At 40.4% G+C, this 23,723-nt stretch overlaps 1 pseudogene; it reads left to right on the forward strand.

Moving 5' to 3' along the window:
* The first annotated feature begins 497 nt into the window (after positions 1 to 497).
* On the forward strand, positions 498 to 17,113 carry LOC115804805 (dual oxidase 1-like; annotated as a pseudogene).
* The last annotated feature ends 6,610 nt before the right edge of the window (positions 17,114 to 23,723 follow it).

Genomic DNA, 23,723 nt, shown 5'->3' on the forward strand with positions numbered 1-23,723 from the left:
ACGTCACAGAGAGGACAGTGTCGGCGAGGCGCTCTCAATTACCTGCAGATCAAGAGATAAGTGCCTTTGTCCCATATACACTGATTTCAACGCGATTATTGCTTGAAATGAATTGAGTGCGACTTTATCACATACTCTTTATTAGCAAAATACTGATCTTTCATTGTATTGTAAAATTCAGAATACAAAAACAGCTGTTTAATAGACATATTATAATGCCAATTAAACAGGTAAAATGATACTTTTCCCACTCTAGTTTATCTCGATGCTATTCAGAAAGTTGGAGAAGTGTATAAAAATATAGAAATAAATGGAAATATGTTAACTTAAACTTGAATCTCAATGTGTGACAATAATCATCAATCTCAATGTGTGACACTTTTAAATCATAAAACAACACACATAAAGTGTTATATTCCAAACTTACCTGAAAAAAGTACAGGACAGCAGTTTGTGATAAAAACAAATATTTTGGTGAAAGAAGGATACTTGACAGCATGCCGAAAGGTGCACATCTTTTATATGTTCTCCTTTCCCCTAAATTAGAGCTAATTTGCATTGATAAGCATTCCATGAACAGAGATGTCAGTAAGTAATGACCATCCCCTTCAGGAAGCCTGCCGCCCAGTCTTATCACCAAGCATAAGGGTCTTCTATGCCTTCTGTGCCTCTGTACTGTCCATTTCCATGAGGCTCCTTATAAACATCTTTTGGATGAGCTCACTCTAGTTCGCTGCAGTACTTTGTTGCTGTCAGATTCTATACTTTACGGTAAGTTTTACTGACCAGAATTTAAATACGACACTATAACTTTTTCTGCTTTGCTGTTTGTTTTTCATGGTGAAATATTCCTTACCTTATGCGTATTGCGTTTGGAGTGTAATAGTGTTGGATTCAAATGCGTCCTGGTTCCGGCAACGAATACTCTGGTATTTTCGGGCCATGGTGGTCACGCACACAAATTGTAAACAATGTCATCTGTCCGATAGAGCAGCCAATGTATTTTGTCTTCACATGCCTCCCCCTCGACTCAAGGGTTCTTTTAGGTGACTTGCCGGTTAAAGAGGCGCTCCGCTTGGTTGCCCCCTCTGTAAGGATGTATTTACGCAAAACAATCTGGAACATTTTAACTGGACTGTCTGTCATCATTTGCTGTGTGTGTGAGTACACTCAAACACAGAAATAAACACCCACAACAAAACATCCATAGCACGTATCCTGGTATGTACATCTCATTGTGATCTATCATTACACCGACTTAGACTGTTCTTACTTACGAACTCTACCTGTACAGACTCGGAGTCCAGTATTACGTGGGAAGTTCAAAGATTTGACGGCTGGTACAACAACTTAGCGTACCACAGCCGAGGAGCTGCAGGTAAGCGTCCTTCCATCTTATTTAATGTAAATAGGCTATATGTAACTATTAAAACGGCTACTTATGACTCAGGAGCGTCTCTCATGCGACTGTTGCCTGCGCGCTACTCTGATGGAGTTTACGAACCAATCAAAACGCTGCCGAACCCACGTGAAGTAAGCAGTGTTGTCTCGAGTGGGCAACCCGGACTTCTCTCCAAAAGGAACCAGACGGTTTTGTCGGTGTTCTTCGGTAAGTAGTATTTGGTTTAACTTCAAGTCTAAGAATTACCGTAGGTTGTCAGTCATGAATGATAATATGACAGAAACAATAATAGTGAAAATTGACCTCTCGTCTAGTGTAGCTGTTCCAAACGAGGTTGGCATTAGCTTAGCAGGGGAGACTAGACATTCAAGTGTGCTTTTTAATAGGAATTTTCACTTTTTGTTGACTTTACAAATTTACATCTGTATCTCTGAAGTCTCTGTCTGACTGGAAACGTATTGATGTGCCTGATCTTTGATAACAAAGATCAATTGAATATTCAGTATGTAAATGGAATTCTCTTCACACAGCTTTCTTGCACAAGTATCGGTAGGCAGTGTGCAGGAGATTTTTTATTCAGTATACGTCCAAATAACTGACTTCCATGCTCCTGTATCTATCAATGGAGGTGTGAAAACCTTACATTGAAACCACCAAATACTGTCACAACAGTCAAATTGGATCTACTTTTTAATTGAAATGCCCACAAAATGCCATTTACTATATGATGTTAGTAAAATCTGGTGCTTTGTCTCCTGGTCCTTCAGGTTATCATGCCGTGCTTGAGGTCTCGGAGACCAGAAGGCCTGGATGTCCACCTGAATACATGGATATCCCAATCCCAAAGGGAGACGCAATATTTGACCCTGACAATACCAGTCAGGTTCTGTTGCCTTTTCAGAGAGCACACTGGGACCATAAAAGCGGGAAGAGTCCGAACCATCCCAGGACACAGGTACCAGAGAAGAGAGTGCTGGGTTCAGGAATGCCTGCGTTCATCTCCAAGAGCACTACAGAGTATAATCCATGTTTCTTTAGTCAGTGATATTTAGTCAGTTTGGAGGGCTTTATACTGCTGATAGGTAGCCTGCTCAGCCCTCCATGGGGACAGACATCCACGTGCTTCAGGCTACAGAGCTTATTTCAGAGCATGCCAAGCACAGGTCTTGAACCTGGGTCTGTCGTGCCAAAAACCAGACTCTAGTTGCTAAGCTCCTATTCATCAAGCTTCCCATTCATTACTTTGGTTACTAGATTTTACACCCCAGGTCGGCACTGGTCCATTAAGACACACAGGGGGTAAACGCTATAGGTAAATGAATATACTGCATACAGAATGTGTTTGCCAGGTACTCACACTTTGATTCGCTGTTTGTCTGAATGTTACCTGCAAACTACATGAACACCTTTGAGTACATATAATGTATGCTCAGCAGGGTAAATGGAATTATGAAAGCAATGGAGAGCAACGACTTCCTGATGGTAACTGTAATTACATAGGTGTCCCTGAAATTTTAAAATGTCTCCTGAAACAACCATGTAAAACTCAAGGAAATTTAACACTGGAAGAGCTACACTTGCTCTTTGCTTTTGTTGCGGCAGGTAAACGATGTGACAGCCTGGATAGATGGCAGTTCTATCTACGGACCATCTAGTTCCTGGAGTGACGCCCTGAGGAGTTTTTCTGACGGGCTTCTGGTCTCGGACTCAGGCATGCCAATGCGTAGCGGTAACGACTACCTTATGTGGAGTGCTCCCAATCCTTCCACTGGGCAAACTGGTCCCCATGGTCTATATGGTAAACAATCTTTACAATCAGTTAACACAGTGACATTGAACTGGTTTGAGCAAACAAGGGAATTCTGTGTAGTTGAAAATTCTGATAGGTCCTGATGTAGAACAAATGTGTTGTAGAAATATAGTTCAAACATTAGTCATTACTTAATCACTGGCTACTGTAGACAACGTGCTTGATAGCATAGTGAGTCACACATAGAAGTTATGGTTTGACTTTTGTGATCAGAACCACTGCATTATTGTCCAATAAAACACTGAACAGGGAAGTTAAGTCTACAGTGTGCAAAGAGGTTCACTGTAACATGCAAGTCTCTTCCATTTGTTTCTTCAGAGTTGGGGAATGCCTGGGCTAATGAAAATGTCCTGACACTTGTTGAGGGGATCGTGTGGTTTCGGTATCATAATGTCCTAGCATTGCAGCTGCGGGAGGAGCATCCAGCCTGGTCAGATGAAGAGTTATTCCAAACAGCCCGAAAGTGGGTCATTGCCACGCTCCAGGTACAGAAAAAAAATCTTTGTGATCCTGTGATTTTTGTTTGTAGAGAGAAAGCCCTAAAGCTTATTCATTTTTAACAGACTGGCTGGTATACCCTTATGTCTCCCATTTGTTTTTTGGGGTTTTTTTTATGCTCTGAGACTTATTGCAAATGTGCCAAAATTTTTACGATAGCATTTTATTGGCAACCTCCATGAATCCCTAAAACCACAAACCATATCAGTGCAAAAGTTTAAGATTTCTGTGTTTCACTGTGTCCTTGTATTTCTGTCCTGTTTTCCTTTTATCAGAATATTGCGTTCTATGAATGGTTGCCAGCGTATCTCGGAGTCTCAGTACCTCCATATCCAGGTAAAAGTGTGAGTGTGTGTGTGTGTTTGTAGGTTGATATGGCTATGCTTCAGTAATTTGTGCTTAGTTGAGTCACCACTTGTGGTTCTGAATAAACTCTCTGTGCGTTTCAACTGCGTCACTGAGGGTTAAGACAAAACGAGCCAGGTGGTCTGTTGAGTTAACTGGGTTTTTTTTTGGGGGGGGGGGGGGGGGCAGGGGGTTCTAATTATATATGTTATATGCCATCATATTCTATGACACATTTCTTTTGCGCTTATCTGAAGTTTCTGCTAAAATCTTTGGAGAATCCCCTGCTGATGTCTCTGGAGCAGATGCATTTTTGATCTTGTCACCTTTGAAAATGCATGCTATATTAATGATTTTTGTGGGGGAAAAAATGTATCACTGGTATTTTGTTGTCCTTTTCGGTATACTATTTGTAAATATTTTGTTGTAAATAGTTCTCTGCTCCTTCAGCTGCAATGTTTTTTCTTTTTCTTAGTTTCTATGTTCTCTGATTTTACATGGTCCTCCTTAGGTTATCAGAAATATGTGGATCCTGGGGTCTCTCCTGAGTTTCAGGCTGCTGCCAGCTTTTGGATGTCTATGGCTCCCCCTGGTGTCTATATGAGGTGTGTACTCACATTCAAACATTTTGTTCTAATGTCATTAGCTGAATTTGCGTTTTACTGGAGCAAAAACCTGGGTCTTAATGACCCATTTGTTTGTGTTTGGGATCTGATTTTTTGACTTCAGATATGTCTTAGAAGTTTGATACATTTATCATGGGGTTCAAATATAAAAAGAAAAAACACAGCCTGTCATGCTCTTTAAAACACAATTATTTGACTGGCAGTATATGAATAACCGGTGCATTGACTGGTCCAGTATTACTGTTTGTGAAACTTGCAACATAAAATCTTACTTAAAATCTGTGGTAATCTGAAACTGTACAAGAGGTGTCATTTTGCACTATAGAAACCATACACAACGCTAATTATACACATGGTTTAGTACTGGTGTAGGACATACAGAGTTCTTCCCCACAAGGTATATTTCTGTGGCTATACAACATGTGTTGATACTGGATGATGACTTGTTGGCTAATGCTTTCTGACGAGCACAGAAACAGAACCTGTCACTATCGGAGTGTTGTTAATATTGATGAAAGCACATCTCCAGCCCTGCGATTATGCAACAACTTCTGGAGCAGAGAGGTGAGTCCGACAAAGGCTACAATGATTTCTCACAGAGCACAGAGAGATATCTAGAGGAGGAGAGTATATGAGTGAGAGAGAGAGAGCTTATAATTCACATGAAACATTGTAATGTCATACATCAAGTTTTTTTCCAATCTTTGTTTGTGCTCTAGAATCCCAACCTGATATCAGGTGATGATGTGGATGACCTCATCATGGGCATGGTCTCTCAGATCGCTGAGAGAGAGGACAGAATCATCGTGGAGGACCTAAGAGGTATTTTCATGACATTTCCTTTAAAAACCAGTATGTACAATGGTGTTATGTGGCAGTTATAATGCATCCTAACACTATATAAATAGTTATAAATGGCATTTTACAGTCGTATGATTGGCTCGGGATGATCCTTAATATTTATGAGAAAAAATGAAGCTGTTGCCAGAAGAAGCTGTATCCTCCTAACTAGTTGTGCCACATCATACTCATTCACAAGTAATGAACTTTTAGCAGTATGTTTTTGCAGTTTTCTTTAGTATGAAAATGGACAGTATCATTCATTTTATTTTGCTCTGTGACTGTCCCCACACATCCTTGAACCTCTGAAAAAAGAGAGCAGATTTTAGACAAGTCTTCTTGCTGTAGCAACAAAATGTTTGTCCATGAGTATGGGGATGTATCAGTACAACACAGGAAAGCCCATGTCTTCTCTTTCCTCTGTGTGGCTAGATTACATGTACGGTCCATTACGGTTCTCCCGGTCTGATGCGGTCGCTTTGACCATTCAGAGAGGCAGGGATGCTGGGCTGCCAAGCTATAACCAGGTCAGAAAAGCACTGAACCTTTCAGCTGTAGAGACCTGGGCAGACATCAACCGTGAACTCAACCAGACTGACCCAAAGGTAAACTCACACCAATCCAGGTAGAATGTGTCAATATGCTGACTTCATTACTAACGCTATAAAGAGAGATATCTAGTCAGAACTTATTATATTTGATCTATCAGTTCCTCAACCACTGCTTCTGTCTCCAATGTTACAGTTGTTTATGGACCTGGCTGAGCTCTATGAGAATGATATCTCCAGGCTGGAACTGTTTCCTGGTGGTCTGCTGGAGTCAGCGGACGGACCTGGTCCTGTTTTCTCCTCTATTATCTTAGACCAGTTTGAGCGCATCAGGAATGCAGACCGCTTCTGGTTTGAGAACAAGCAAAATGGGTAAGAAGGGATTCATAGGATGTGACATATCATACTTATGGAACTGTAGTATTACAATGAAATATATTTCAGAGATTGCTTGAGTTTATCACATTCTGTCACCACAACTCTGTGTAGATATTCCTCCAGTCTCTCTTTATGAGGTATAATGTCTTTACAAACACTTGTGTTGTCTTTGTCTTTACCACAGTTTGTTCACTGAGGAGGAGATCAAGACCATAAGAAAGACAAAGTTCTACGATGTCCTGCTCTCTGTCACCAGTGCGCAGGAGGGAGACATTCAAGAGAATGTGTTCTACTGGATGGACGGTAAAAATGTTTTCAACATGAGTACTAATAATAACTAATATTTACATCAGTATGAGATACTGTGCATCAAAGAAAAGAAGCCCTGTTGTTTAGTGTTTTTTTTATTTTCATCTTTAATGTATACTTAGTATGTGATTGACCAGTCATTTAAGGATATTGAACATTGTTTATGGTAATTATGTAGACATCTGTAAATGATCATGTTTCACGCTGATGATGCTCTGTCTCCCTCAGGTGACCCTTGCCCTCAACCTAAACCAATCAATGCCTCAGATCTTCACCCTTGCACCAAAGCCACAATGCACCGTTTCTTTGGGTCTGACAGCCAAGCTGGTTATGGTGTCACCGTGATCGTCATTTGCTGCTTTCCTCTTGGTCCGTATACATTTTTTCCACCCTTTTTGTTTTTCATATCAAAATATGACATTTATTAAAATCACAATAACAGTCATTGCTGATAGCCCTCACATGCAATTCCTTGTGAAAATAAAGCTCACTTTTGCTGATGGTCTGATAGTTTAAAGATCTTTTCTAATTACTTGAAGACCTTCCTCCTTGAATTGCACAAAAAATGCAGATAGAAGTACTGTCACATCATATTCATACTATTAATGAAATTACTTCCCTCTTTGTAAATCCCATTTAGTAAGCTATGTTGTGGCTTCTGTTGTGGCCTACATGCGTTCATACAACTTCAGAAGGTTTCAGAAAAAGGTCAAAACTTCAAGCAAACATGAACAGCCCACAATTGGAATCACTGGTGAGTTCAAGTACCTTTTCAGAGGTTCAGATTTTCAGCACTCAAAGAATTCTGTGTGAACTCTTTGGCTTCAGGGAGCCATTGAGCACCACAGTTTAGTTCTAAGCAAATACTTTCTGATTCAGACTGTCAACAAATCATTAAGCTCTTGATCAGTAAAATCAGGCCCAGTGATGCTTGGAAAGAACCAATTTATGCTATCTACTGGGTACCCAGAACCTGGCCTGAGTATAACTCTATCATTTATCCCATCTCTCCTTGTTACATGGTTAGCCTGTGAATGGCAGGGGCCTAATGAACCTCCTCGAGAAATCAGTCTAGTAATGGACAACAATAAGAAGCTGCAGATCTTTAACCACAGTAACTCTCCAGTGCGCTCACTCAATTTGGATACTCAGGACTACTTGGATGTCATGCTGTCCAGTGATCGCCAGCAAAATGCACTGCTGCTCAAACTCCCAAAAGAGTATGACCTGGTGAGTGATGTTTTCATTCACATTGGACTGGTCTGTGATGTAGTGTTTTACAGTTCCTTCCCTGGGAATCAAGTGGACATCATATTTTAGCCCAGCATTGGTACACCTGACTGAACTAACCAAGGGCTTGATGATTCAGTGAAACTGACAGATCGAATCAGGCGCGACAGTGCAGAGTCGTCACTAAAAGACCTTAGATGAATGTGGAACAATGAGGTCAAGCAAACCCACAATGTCCTCCACCAACAACATGTGTTCACTTCTTTTCCACAGGTTTTGTTTTTTGAAGATGAAGGCAGGAGGTCACAGTTTGTAGGACACCTGCAGTCGAAGTTGGAAGACAGTTCCCTAGGCCTGACAGTGAGGAACATGACAGAGAAGGAGCTGCTGAAAGAGGCAGTGACCAGAGAGCAGAGGGCTCAAATACTGGACACTTTCTTCAGACATGCTTTTGCTCAGGTATGGACTCAGACAGGAGGTGATTCGTCATTTTTTAAGAGGGGAGGAAGGCCCAATGGCCAACAGGGGGAATGGCCCAGTGGTCACTGACACTACTGTATAGAGTATATAGGGGCATGGCAGGTTAACAAGGAAGATGCATTTTGGTCATTTTGCTAACAAAGGGGATGGCAACCCCCTCATACCCCTACAAATCGCCTACTAGACTCAGGTGTATGCATTCCCTCAAGAGGGATCTCAGACAAGAGTACAGTGGCCACTATATTCCTGGACCTGGTTGTGTGAACTGCATTTAAAAGCTGTTTGAAGTACTTTTGATAGACATTGGTCACTACTTGGACGTTCACTGCAGAGTGTCTTTTTGGATGTTCACCATCCATATCAACAGAGAGGGGCCATTTTTATCATAAAAGAGTGGTCTGAAAACAGTCTAAACAGTCAAATGTCTAAAGGTCATTTGTGTGCTCTCAGATCCTGGATATTGAGAGAAGTGACACAGGATACCTGAGGAATGAATCCAGTCGGAAGACCAGGGAGGCTCTTCAGTGTGAACTCACAGGAGCGGAGTTTGCCGACGCACTCGGTCTAAAACCTGACTCACTGTTTGTGGAGTCCATGTTTGCACTGGCAGACAAGGATGGCAATGGATACCTATCCTTCCAGGAGTTTCTTGATGTCTTTGTTGTCTTCATGAAAGGTCAAGTTACAATGTTTGCAGGGTGTTAAATTAGGTGATAGCAGTGTAACAAAACCATTCAGTATGAAATATACAATCTAATGTATCGTTCTATTTAATGACTTTCCTCTGAAAAACAGGCACGCCTGAGGAGAAGACTAAACTTCTGTTTTCAATGCATGATATCAGAGGAGATGGCTTCCTGTCCAAGGAAGAGTTCTCCACCTTACTCAGGTAAATGTTAAGGTCTCTTTTTGTTGTTTTAGTGAATGTTTCCTCATAATGATGGAAGGAAGTATTCTTGCTCAGACATGCCTCATGTAAAAAAGTTAAGTTCTGTTAGGAATGCTAAGATATACTGGTGATTCATGCTGTTTGTAAACTGAACATATTTAGTTCCTCTTCACCGAACTCTCCACCCTTGGGCAGGTCTTTCATCGAGATCTCCAGTGGCTGTCTGTCTGCGAGCCAGGTGGATGCAGCCATTCAGGCTATGATTCATGCGGCGGGGTTTGATGCTAAAGAACAGATAACCTGGCAAGATTTTCACCTCCTGCTCAGCGACCATGAGAATGAGCTGCAGTTCGCACAGCTTAACATCAAAGGTGAATGGAGCAGAGGGTCTAGTGTTCTTTAGAAACATCTCGCATGTCACGTTAATGCTTCACATTAAGAATGAGCAACCTCGTTCGTAGAGTGTTTTACAATAAAGTAAAAATCTGCTCCGCCTTTCTGTAAGTAAATCTGAGATTGTGTCGCAGTCATGGCTAGTGGTTAATAAACTAGTGCTGAGCTACTTAGTGAGGGGGTTTCATAACTGCTTATAAAAACAGTTGTTTTTTACAGTGCTGTATCTTTCTCTCTCTCTCTCTCTGTCTCTCTCTCTCTCTCTCCCCCTTTCTACTTCCTTTTTAGCATTTCAGTGATTTGACAGCATTTAGTATTTGTGATTGTTGCAAAGCACTTCATTCAACTCTGTGGGATTTGTTTGTAGGCATGGAGAAGGAGGGTAAAAACAGGCTGAAAAGGCAACACAAAGTCTCTTTTCTCAATCCAGCAAGGAAAAGGTAAGTTAGCTGTTGAACTGATGATCAATAACAGGCACACAATAGACTGTGGTAGTAACTTTTGTTGATAATGCACATCATGGTGAAAATCCTGTGGTCTTCAGTGTATACACAGATTTAAAAAAGAAAAGAAAGAAAATGAAACAGAAAGAAGAAAACATGAAGAAAGTATTATGCAAAAAAGACATTAAGAGAAAGACATGAAATTAAAACAATATAAAAAAGGAAACTCATTAAAATGAGAAAATATGAGTTACAGACAAATTTTTTTTCCCTCTCCATTACTCTTGTGAAAATATATGTTGTTTGATTTACAGTTCGCCATCTTATCACGCCAGTACTCCCGTCTCAAATGGAATCGAGGGGCAGGAGCTACGCAAAAGGTTGGGTGTGAAGTAAGCTGAGTTTTGACATTTTCAGAATAGTCAGGTGGAGTAACTCAAATGCACTGACGCCTTACAGAGCATGCAATGTATCCATCAGGTGAACACCTGTACAGCTGATGAATTCAGCTTCATGTATGACCTCAGCACGGGTGACCTCAACACAGGTGAACTGGTGCAAGCACTTGCATTTCAGAGCCAGACTGTACACATGCTCCTGTGTTATTGCTATTACCTTTGACCTGACCATAATGATACAGTCAGAGCTATGGAGCTATGGTGGAATAGCACCGTGTGTTCATACATGTGTTTTTGTTCACTGATGGGTCTGTGGTTGTACTTCAGATTCCCGTAAACCCTTTCTTCCTCAGATTAGTCAAACGGGGGGCATGTATGGTTTTGAGGTGTTTATGTAACAGCTGTCCCTGTGGATTTATTTGGAAATCTTATGGTTAGGAAGCAGTTACATTACCTTTGTTAATCGTTCATGAATGGCTATAAATTCATTGTGTGTTCTGGATGCTTCAGTTTTTCTCAAGTGATATTTTCTTTGTAGTTGAGCCAGGACACCTGCTTCCACAAAAAAAAGGCTTAGCAATAAGGGGACAAGTCTGATCAGGAGTGTGTCCCCAGGGCTAAAGCGAGGACACACAATGATGAACAATTAAAAATGACAAAATCAAACCTCTGTAACTCTCTCAGATCAGCTCAGTCCAGTCCCAGTGTGTATGTGAAGCCACAGAGAAAACATTACAACAGAAATCCCATCAGGCAGAGGATTCAGCAGTTTAAGCGTTTTGTGGAGAATTACCGACGTCATATAGTCAGCCTGATCATCGTCTATGGGATCACAGCAGGTGTTACACTGGAGAGATGTTACTGTGAGTACATCTTCTTTCGTGTTCCTATTTTTTAATTTTAAGGTTAAATTCCCTTTCATATCCTTACATTATCATCAAAAACTGAGGTTTCTTGAATGTTTGACTTTTTGTTTTTACACCTCCCCTTTTTTATTAACTATGAGTGCTATAAGCATAGTCTGTGAGGTGAAGGTTAGGACTCTTCATTAACAGGTACAAACTGTTAGTGCTGTGTTTAGACTATGGTTTGCAGGATCTGAATTCCGGAATCCCCAGAGACTACGGCTGTGGGGATCATCGTGGCCCGGGGATCTGCGGCTGCCGTCTCTTTCCTGTTTCCGTTCATGCTGCTGACGGTGTGCCGGAACCTGATCACACTGTGCCGGGAGACGTTCCTCAACCGATACATCCCGTTTGACGCCGCCGTCGACCTCCACCGCTGCATGGCCATGACGGCAATCGTCCTCACAGGTCAGGAAGAGAAACAAAAGGCTTCTGTCATGATCACAACCTTGATAATGGGATTAGCTAATTGCTTTTAAACCTAGCCTAATTATTAGTCACTGCATGTTGCGATGAAAACCATACCCGATTATGTTGAACTGTGCACGAGTTAAAAAACAAGTTGACTCAACAAGTTTTGCATATCTGTGGAATGAGGGTTTTTTTTTTTTTTGAGTAGCTAAATTCGTTGTTTCGCTTTATGAGTACATGTAATGTTTACTTAGCAATATAATTATTCTGTCACCCTGCGAGTTTATGCACCAGAATGGCTTATTATGACTTATATTGAAGTATTTAAGGAGTTTTTATTTTTAAAAGAGTATAATGTATATAGAGAATACTTTATGGGATGTTCCCAATGCTGTGTACATTCAGGTTTGACGTATTGTAGAAAAATGTCATTTTATCTATGCCTCACCTGACGGCCACATTTTTTAAATTGAGCACAATGTTATATCTATAAAAGTCATTTTTTCATTAGCTTTTAATAATAGAGGGAGAGTTCCTGACAGTGGGAGTCTTTGTCCTCCTGATGTGACACTAATTTCTTCTCTGTTTGCTCCTCAGTGGTTCATGCTTTCGGACATGTGGTCGATATTTACATTTTCTCTATTAGTGACCTAAGCATCCTGGCCTGCATGTTCCCGAGAGTTTTCTCAAATAATGGGTAACCTGATCTAAAGAACAACATTTCCTATTTTCTGTCTTTTTCTGTTTTTCTTCTTTTTGCAGTACTGTTACTGTGAACTGCTAACACACTCTATATTTTGTCACAGAGAATCTATCATTCACTCCTGTTTCACTGTTTGTAATGTTGTCTTATGTGTTTTTTTTTAGATCAGAGCTTCCACCAAGATGGACCTTCTGGCTCTTTCAGACAGTTCCAGGTAAGAGACAGGACAGCACCAGATTTGAATAAGAACACAGAATCAAATTCAAAAGAATTCATCCATTTTGTGTGTGATTCAAAGGAATTCGTCCATTTTGTGTGTGTGCTTACAGATATGTGAGTTCTCATCTCTCTCTCTCTCCCTCTTCCAGGTATGACAGGGGTCCTGCTCCTGCTGATTCTAGCCTTCATGTATGTGTTTGCGGCTCACCATTTCAGACGAGTCAGTTTTCAGGGATTCTGGATCACACACTACTTCTATGTCATGGTTTACATACTGGTGAGCCTGATGTGAGCTTTCGTTATCAGACTGGAATTGTCATCAATTCTATATCTACTCTTTTAAATTGTTTATGCAGTTTAGTACATGTCGACTTGACGAACATAAGGGTACCTTGGAATTACATTTTCAATAGGATAACTCTCTCTCTCTCTTTCTCTCACCTGCATGGACAGGCTGTGATCCATGGTAGCTATGCTCTGATCCAGGAGCCGCGCTTTTACATATACCTGATCCCTCCCGCCCTGCTCTTCCTCTTTGACAAACTCATCAGTCTCAACAGGAAGAAGGTGGAGATTCCTGTCGTGAAGGCAGAGCTGCTGCCCTCAGGTACAGGACCCAGTATCTATCACTACCTCAAACATGAACACAACCATGATCAGAGAACTCTGACTCTGTCTTACACATCTCCCTCTACAGACCTCATCAAGTAGCTATGCTTAAGTTTAAATAACTTTTATATTAGCGGCCTTCAGGCTAAAAAGACTGATTGTGCTGTAATTCACTGTTGGGGTAAAAATTGGTGTAATTTTCATATCTTAGCTGTATACACCTTCTTTTAAAGGGTTAGTTACTGCCACAAATAGAAACCTGCTTGAATTTCTTCCTCTCTTCTACCTTCTCTTCTATTGGCAAACTCTGAGGACACATGTTGGTTGGGATTGTGCCTTCGTTAACTCTGACTGTTTTGACTGACAGGTGTTACGTATCTGGAGTTTAAGCGTCCACTGGGGTTAGTGTACCGCTCAGGGCAGTGGTGTGCGCGTGGCATGTCTGGCTCTGGGCACAGACGAGTACCATCCCTTCACTCTTACGTCTGCACCCCATGAAGAAACCTCAGCATGCACATCCGCGCTGTCGGACCTTGGACCAGCAAACATCCGCGAGGTTTACCGCTCCAAATAACTTTGATGGGTGCTTACCCAAAGGTAAGTTATCTACTTAAACATTTGAATAGGAGCTAAAAAAAGGCAGGAAGCTAAAGAACTGGATACTACCACTCCTTAGAGTTAAAGGCTTTGTGATTCAGCGGACGAGTTGAGTAAGTTTGTCACGTTTCTCGAAAGGGACAGGATTGCATTTGCAGATCAAACTTTCTCTTTATTTGAAGAAACAAGAATCTTACTTAGTCTCGAGAACAGAACCTTAGCAAAACAAGAACGTAAACGCGACTTGGAGGCAATATCAAAACACACACACACAATGCCAACACAAGGAAACAGAGGAAACCTAGGAGTACTTATACTCAAACTAAACGAGATATCACTAACTAAACCAGGTGGGAGTAATGATTGAACAAAGACTAGATAGGAACAAACCAAAAAACCTGACAGGACGGGGGGGAAAACAAGAGAAAACAGAACCCAAACCCAACACTAGTGGGAGAGCAGAGGGACCAGGAGAACAGAGGGACCAGGGCGTGACAATGTTGGTACACAGGCTGGTATTATTCATTTCAATGAGCACACAGGGATAGAACTGTTTAAACTGCTTAGGTAGAGCTTTTCATATTTTTTTTTACATGTGGTTTCAAAATATTTGGTTATCCTTAAGAAGGAATCCTTTTTATAAACCAGCCCATTACTCTTGAGAGTATGGTCCATCTGATCTTGACATTTGTTGCTTTCATTTGTTGTCATTTCACCATATACAGTTGTACATGGATGGGCCCTTTGGAGAAGGACACCAGGAATGGACAGACTTTGAGGTGTCTGTTCTCGTCGGCGGGGGTATAGGGAGTCACACCATTTCGCCTCTATTCTAAAGGATTTGGTGTTTAATTCTTCAGTCATAGTTCAAGGTTCAATGCAAAAAGGTAATGGTTTGTGTCCCCTTCTCTGTAAAATATGCAGAACAGATTTTGTGAACACAGGCAGAGGCCTAACAGTTGTCAGGCTATCAGGGGAATACTCACACACCCCAGAGATAAGGACAAAAGAAATACAACTATTAAAAATAATTTTAAAGGAAATGTGCAAACTATATACAAATGTATTTTAAAAAAAACCCACTAATTACAGATCCGTTTCACACCTGACTTTGCCTTTAGATCTATTTTTATCTGGGTGACACGGACACCAGCGCCAGTTTGATTGGGTGTCTGACATAATAGAGAGGTGGAGGAGATGGATGCTCAGGACTTGGTCTCTGTTGCATACCTACATCACCCCAGCTACCCGAGAAGTTTGACCTTCGCACCACCATGTTGGTAAGACCACCAAACTATTTAAGGGAATCTGGCAATAACTTCTGAATTGGTCTCTTGGAACAAATGACAAACAATTGTCCAAGGGAAAATATCAATATTTTGACATATTTTGGCATGGAACTGTCAGTTTTTATTATAATTCAGCTTTAATTCTTTACTGTGTCCTGTCTTAGTCCTTTTTTTTCATTTTCACCATACATCATGGTTGTTATTTCTTTCAAAAGTGCCACTAATGTTGTTGGTAGTGGCACTTGAAAAAAGATTTGAGAGTATGATATTTTGTGTAATTATGAAATGTGTCATGACTAATATATCAAATACTAATGTTTCTCTGTCTGACAAAATTTAATGTTTTTTTTTTCTTGAGGATTGACTTTTTCAGTGCTGTGTACAAAATCATAGTGAGAAATCAAATATCACCTTGATCTGTAATAGCATAGGTTACATGTCTGACATGAATCCCTAGTAACTAATTGAATCAACAAAATTATACATAAGAATTAAAAATGGCCAAAAATACCTGAAAAAAAGGTACATAAGAAACATCTGCCATTTAAAAAAAAAAAAAACTTAAAAAGAAATACTTAAAGAATTGCACTCTGACCAGCTGACTGCCTGACTGACTGTATTAAAGTCTTATTCTGACTGACTGTTGTGAATGAGAAAGCTGTATTAAAGTCTTATTCTGACTGACTGTTGTGAATGAGAAAGCTGTATTAAAATCTTATTCTGACTGACTGTTGTGAATGAGAAAGCTGTATTAAAGTCTTATTCTGACTGACTGTTGTGAATGAGAAAGCTGTATTAAAGTCTTATTCTGACTGACTGTTGTGAATGAGAAAGCTGTATTAAAGTCTTATTCTGACTGACTGTTGTGAATGAGAAAGCTGTATTAAAGTCTTATTCTGACTGACTGTGTTGTGAGTGAGAAAGCTGTATTAAAGTCTTATTCTGACTGGCTGTGTTGTGAGTGAGAAAGCTGTATTAAAGTCTTATTCTGACTGACTGTGTTGTGAGTGAGAAAGCTGTATTAAAGTCTTATTCTGACTGACTGTGTTGTGAGTGAGAAAGCTGCATTAAAGACCGTTCTCCCTCTACAGTATGTTTGCGAACGTCACTTCCAGAAGGTTTGGAACAGAAGCCTGTTCACTGGCCTCCGTTCTATCACTCACTTTGGCCGTCCTCCCTTGCTCTCCTTCTTCAGTTCCTTACAAGACGTGCACCCTGAGGTATGACAGTATGCTTATGAATGCAAATATGTGAAAGATACACTGTTATTCGTCTCAGTACCACAGTTCTTGTCTGGAATATCTTATACATTAAATACAGAGTTGTTTTCATTAGCAAAACATCCAGGCTCTATAATATATAAAAATGTCATCACATGTCTGCTGTAGCAACCTACACATAACTGTCAGAATATATACGCTTTTATAATGTTTATTCACGTGCATATCATTTGTGATCCAACCTCAAACAAACCTCCTGACCCTAACCCCCCATCTGAACCCCCCCCCCCTTTTTCTCCCTCCTCCACTGCCTGTCTGAAATATGCTTCAGTAACAGTGTGGTCTCACTTGACTCCACTTGGCCATCTGTGCATATGATGTGAATACCAACGTAAATATGACACTTAAACATTTGCTGACACTTTTGTCTGATCTCCCGTCTCCCAAGGTGGGGAGGATAGGAGTGTTCAGCTGCGGTCCTCCAGGCTTGACGAAGAACGTGGAGAAAGCCTGCCAACAGATCAACAAACGGGATCACACCCACTTCATCCACCACTACGAGAACTTCTAACCCTGTTCACATTCACTATGATATCAAAAAGGGTTTACCACCCTTTGAGCTAATACTCTTTTAATGCCACTGTCAGTCTCTGTACTATTATATAGGTTTAAATTTCTCATTTTCATTGTAATAATGATTATGGAATTATACTACATTGGATTCAATCCCAGTTTCACTTCACTGCTCTGTTTCCTGAATCCGGTGAACAGAATTGTATTCTTCAGAGAAAAACAGCTCATGTGCAAAGGGGTTGTGTAGGTTTCAATCAATAAAGATCCATACATTCAATATTGTTTCGTGTTTATTGTTGTGCCGACTTTTAGCAAAGAGACATTTTGTCAAACTGGTCTAATCTAAAGGCAATGAATGACACTACTTCCCAGAATGAATGACCCACGTTAAAAAAAAGTCACCAGCAAAGCCTCTTATCAGCAGCCAGAGAAGCAGAGTTAAACAATCAGAGCTGATTAGTGTGTGTGTGATTATTGATTCCAGTCTTTCATTTGAAGCACATGTAGATAATATTACTAGGATAGCTTTCTTTCATCTCAGACATTGCTAAAATAAGAAATATAATGTCATTACATAATGCAGAAAAACTAGTTCATGCCTTCGTTACCTCTAGGTTAATCTACTGTCATGCTGTCAGACAACCAAAACTAAGGGCGGGATGCAAGTGTGCAACACAGGATTTAATTCACAAAGGCAGAGAAGAACAAAGGATCTGGTTAAATCAGCAGGGTTTGTCTCACAAAGTACGGTCAAACTCGGTTCGTCTCACAAAGTTCATTTAAACAGGGTTTGTCTCACAAAAATAACTGGCAAAGGTTCGTGGTGGAAAACCAAGTGAAGACTCTGCAAAGAAGGGTCACAACTAAGGGGTTTAAATAAGGAAGAAAATGAATGAAATTAAAGTGCAAACAGGTGAAGGAGATGAGTGGTGATCAGACCGGTGATTAGTAGACGGGTGATGCTGAACGCTGAGTGGCTGAAGCTGACAAGGGGGGAGGCGAGGTTGTTACACATGCCTTACTGTCTGGATGTTGTAGTTGGTGTATAGACAAGCTCCAGTTAGTCCAGAACACAGCGGCCAGAGTTCTTACTAGAACCAAAACATATAATCACATCACCCCTATCCTGTCCACACTGGTTCCCAATCAAATTTTGCACTGATTTTAAAATACTAGACCTATAAAGCACTAAATGGTCTCATGCCACAGTACCTGAGGGAACTTCTGGTCTTTTATGATCCGCCACGCCTACTTAGATCCAAGGCTACAGGCTATTTGCTGGTACCTCGAATTGTGCGGGCTACAGCAGGGGGCAGAGCCTTATAAAGCCCCACAATTATGGAACTGCCTTGCAATTAGTGTTCAGGACTCAGACACAGTCTCAGTGTTTAAGTCCAGGTTGAAAACCTATTTGTTTAGTCAAGCCTTTTGCTAATAGCTCTTATTAGATAAAGGAGCAGATCTGGAGGGTTTTTGGGAAAAGCACATTTTGGTGAAGTGGGATGTTTGTCTCCCTACCACTCTCACACATTGACTCAGGTTTTTTGACAGTGGAATGGCTGGCTGCCTCACGTCCCAGGGTGCCCTCATGTTGGTTTAAGCTTCTCGCTCTCCCTTTTAGTTATGCTGTCATAGCTAGTGTTGCCAGAGCCTATGCTTACACTCAGCACATGACGTATATTGTCCTTAATCATTATGTGACAATGAGAATTTCTAACAATCTCCCTCTCTCTCCTTCTGTCAAGCTATACATGCGACTCCTGAGATACCAGTGACCCTGACCCCTTCTGCTCTCTGGACCTCACACAGCCTGATGTCTTACTTCTGGTTGGAGTTCTCCGCATTAGGAAACCACTCGAAAGAAGGACTTTCTTTTCACACTGTGAATGTCTGTTTTATGTGCTGGCCAGAGAAGGATGGGCTCGCCCTGTTGAGTCTTGGTTCCTCCCAAGGTTTCTTCCATCTATTCACTGCATTAGGGAGTTTTTCCTTGCCACTGTCACCTTGGGCTTGCTCACTGAGGGTTCAGGCACTGATCGCTGTAAAGCTGCTTTGAGACAATTTTGATTGTAAAATGCGCTATAAAGATAAAAATGAACTGAAAATGGAACTGATAATTAATCTACAGAGTTCAGCATCACACAATGATCACTCAGAATCATAAGGGCGAGGATTCAGTTACAGATTTCAGGGATCACGCTGATCATAAAAACTCTTTAATTAACTCATATGCTATTATTCATGTGTCGTGCCAATGGTGCAGGGAAATTCTGGTCGATGGTTCACTGTGGATATTAGACTTAATACTAATATCACTTAGCTGTGACCATAACCTTATTTCAGAACCTGAACCCAGTGAAATTACAGTTATTCCAAAAAACTCAGCATTTAGCTCAGCAATCTGAACACTGAACCTAGAAATTATTCAGAATAACTCATCATCAGGCTGAACATATATTATATAATAGCATTAAAGTAGCAAGTACAATAATATTCTTCGAATTCAATACTTCTAGCTAACTAACTAAATAACATTCATGGAGATGACTTACGATGTACTCAAAGAGTAGAAATGCGATTGTATACGTTTATTACAACAGTTAAATTCCAACAGTACAGAATGAATCTAATGTTGAATAAATTGCAATTCCCATGGAAACAAGGTGTATCTGGTGTACACGGTGTACAAGGTGTACACAGGACCTTCTTGCTGTGAGGCAACAGCGCTTCCCACTGTGCCATTGTGCCATCCATGTTTGCCTTCAACTCCATAAAATAGGGGGTTCCCTTTCTTCAGACTTTATACTCTCCTCTAACTATTTTAGAGATAGTGACCATTTCAGTGCATAATAGAAAAGTAAAGCCATGCTCCAGGAAAACAAGCATGATTAAAATTGTTGTCAGCTGCAGAGAACGAAAGATAATAGTGTTTATTTCAAGGGTGTGGGAGGTCTGATGTTTGTATACCCTATGATCTGTAAACATAGATTTTACATTGTGGACATGTGGCTAAGCTCTTTGGTCAAAAGGTAGGTGTCTGACTAGGGTGTTTGTTTCTTTGTGTGTTTATTTGCACACTGCTCTAATGAGAAGTACCCATTTAAATAAATACTTGTAAAAAAAATAAACTTATTAAATGGATAAGTGGACATTTTTTTGACAAATGAGCTCACTAAAACTCTTTACCTCTGCATTTGTTAGTACCTTGATTTCACACATGGCTTTTCATTTTTTGTACTTTCATAAAAGATGAGGGTATTTGTGACTGATGTGCAGTCTTGTTCAGATTGTTCTCCGTCAGCTGCCCAGGAAGTGGGACGGAACAGGGTTTTTCCTTCTCAGGTCTTTGAGACTGACTAATGGCATATTCGGTGTGTTTGACCTGGGGTATGTGCTGGTGTGGTTGGCTTTAAACTGTTCAAGCCTTTACTCAAAACTGAGTTAACCTAAGTTAGGCAATATGACAGAAGATAAGAGAGGTTTTAATATAGCAAGGTTGATTGGAAGCTGAATGAGGGCCCTTCTCACTATCCCTGGTAGACCTCTCCATTTGTTAGCAAAGACCCATGTCACTCCACCTCTCAGACTTGTTCAAAGTATACAGTGTTTCAGACATATACCAACAGTTGGAGCTGTGACTATTGTGGGGTTTCCTGAGAATGGCACATTTTCTGTTTTGAATTGCAGTTCCATGCAAATGTAGTTAAGCTGAGATCAGTACTGTGGCCAAGAGGTGAGACTGCACTACCTTCTTCCAGAAGGTTCAACCTTACACAACAAGCCTCAGCCAGTCGGACTCCTGACAAGGCAATCTGCCCATTTTGGGATTTTTTGATTGCATAGACAATTGTATAAACAAAGCATAGTATAGGACTAAGGCAGACAAGCAGTCAAAGAGTTGAGATTGATGATTGTATACCAATTGTTCCAAACTGATCCAAAACACTGACGCTCATCCAGCTGACGCACAGACGTCGATACTCATCCAGCCTCACGCAAGCTTTGTATTAAATGTAGTAATAAATGAGTTATTAAATAAGTGTTGGACTCAAGTCTCCAACAAAACACCCCACCAAAAACAAAAAACTATCAACAGTTATGGATGATAATTAACTGACAATGATAATGGTAAATGTGCTGTGACGTAATCCTTTTCAGCAAAATGTTTTAAAGTTTATTGTGTCGGTCAGTGATAAGTTACTTGAATTGGTATGTTTGTGAACAGGGAAGGGCAGCGTTGTGTGAGAAGAGGTCTGTTTAATTTCAGATCGAATGTTGTTGATAGTAAAGTATATGACTGCTGACACTGAAATCTGCTGATAGCATGCTCTGATTAAATAGGGAAGAAAAAAAAACAGTAAATAAAGTAAAATCAACAAGCAGTGTTATGCAAATTTAAAGAAGTCTCGAGAAATCTCAAAAAGGAGAATAAATGCCTGACATCTCAATGCTTTATATCTATTTTGTGTGTTTTAGCAAGAGTTTTAAGAAAACTGAGTGCTCTTCCCTTCAATGTTTAACAGTTCAGAAACAAACTCAGTTCACTTAGCAAACAAACAAGACTACTATCAAAAAAGTACAGGTGTAGCACAGTTTGCAGATACATGATACATCACAAATTAAAATGTTTTACAAATTAAAAAACAAATGCCAGGACATGGCATGAAGACATGATCTGAGATCTTTTCAAGTGTATCCTACACTGTAAAAAATGTTTGTAGAAATTACAGTAAAAAACTGTCAAGTAGCAACAGTAAAAGACATACCATCATAGTAGATTACCTGAATTACCCTAAATCAACAGTACATAACCTTCATTTTTACTGTAATAATATGTAGAAAACACACAATTTTACTGTGAAAATGCAAAGCTTTGGTAAAATTTGGTAAAATAAAATACCATAATATCACAAGCAAGTATTTACCCTAAAACTGATGGCTTTATTCTCTCTAAATTACAGGTTTTGCTGATGTGTACTTTTAAATTTACAGTATAAAACTTTTCACCATTCAGCAAAAACATACCTTCATTTCTACAGAAACAAAATGTTAAAAATGTGGTATATGTTTGCTAAATAATGTTGATTTCAAGGTAAAACATACATGTGTAAGTATACTGTAATTTACTGTCATTTTAGGTAATGTCCTTGTAAATATGTATGAGGGGTGGAACTGCTAAAAATGGATGTAATGAAAATGCATGTGAATTGAAAAAGAGAGTGATACATTTAAAGTTGATTTGATAAACTCGACTAACATTTATCATTTACAGCCAGGCAATTAAATACATTTTTAAAGAAGTTAGTCGGCAGAGCATCAAGGCAGGTGGACGGCTTAAGATGTGATACAATTTCTGTAAGGGTTTTGCAGTCAATGGCTGTGTCCAAAATGGCATACTAGCGTACTGCATACTGCATACTAGCCTAGTATACACTGCGTACTGCACACTACTCCACACGCTTGTATACAGTATGGTACGCAATTATGAGAACTTTCGTATAGTGTACTACAGTCACTTAACCAGAACATTCTACAAGCTTTTACCTCAGACTTGCTGTCAGGGGAGAGCGCTCTTGGTATTCAAAGGAACGAATGAATTTATTTCTCAGTGTTGTGTGAATATGTCTTACCTTTCGGTAATTAAATTTAACAGTGAGGCAAGGAGGCGCAGGAGAAATACTGCGCTGATGAGGAGGACAGTAATTACTTTACTTGTACAGCAGGAGCTTGGTGTAAGTACAATACAGAACTTTTAGCAGCACAATAAGCAGTTGCTTTAGCTTGTTAGCTTTTGTTGTTAGGAGCAAACGTTATGCTGTAGCGGTTCTAGCTTGTACTGCGCTCTGGGCAAATATAAACCCCACCCAAGCCGTCCCCCAACAAAAATTGTGCATCTATTCAAAGCCCCAACCCCCACTCCCCATTACAGAAAAAGGAAACACTCTGTACTAACTTTAACCGTAATTTTTATTCATTTTATACACTAAACACATTTCAACACATTGTGACATACTTGTTAAAGATTTTAAGTAGTGTCCAGTTTCTACAGGGTAACACCAGGGGGCCATACTGCCAGTTGAATAACAATACTCTTGTTGTTCGTCTCTTTTTTGGTGATGGAGACCTAAAGAAAGATTTCCGCCTCTCCGGGCAAACTGTTAATACCCTTATAGAGGCCCTAGAAGAGGGGCATTGTCATGGTTGGGGGAGAGCACTGGAGGCGGGAATTTTTCTTTATTGGCTGGCTAGTGCCACCTCATACTGGGTGTTATGTGAGGCATTTGACGTACAACGCTCAACAGTGAGCGATATTGTCCATGGCACTGCAGAGGGAATACTCTACATTTACAGCAGGGCAGTACATCTTCCATCACAGACTGAGCTGGAGGCCATTGGAGCGGGGTTCGCCCACCTTGCAGGTAGTCCTGCCTTGAACCGTGTGGCTGGAAGTATCGACTGCAGCCACACAAGGATCAAGCCTCCTGCAAAATACAAAGAGGACTACTTCAAAAGGAAGCTGTTCCACTCAATCCAGCTTCAGGCCATTTGTGACCACAAGGACCGCTTCTTAAACATCTTTAGCGGCCTGCCTGGTTCTGTTCATGATG

Source organism: Chanos chanos, chromosome 2, assembly GCF_902362185.1.
Source record: "Chanos chanos chromosome 2, fChaCha1.1, whole genome shotgun sequence".
Classification (NCBI taxonomy): Eukaryota; Metazoa; Chordata; class Actinopteri; order Gonorynchiformes; family Chanidae; genus Chanos; species Chanos chanos.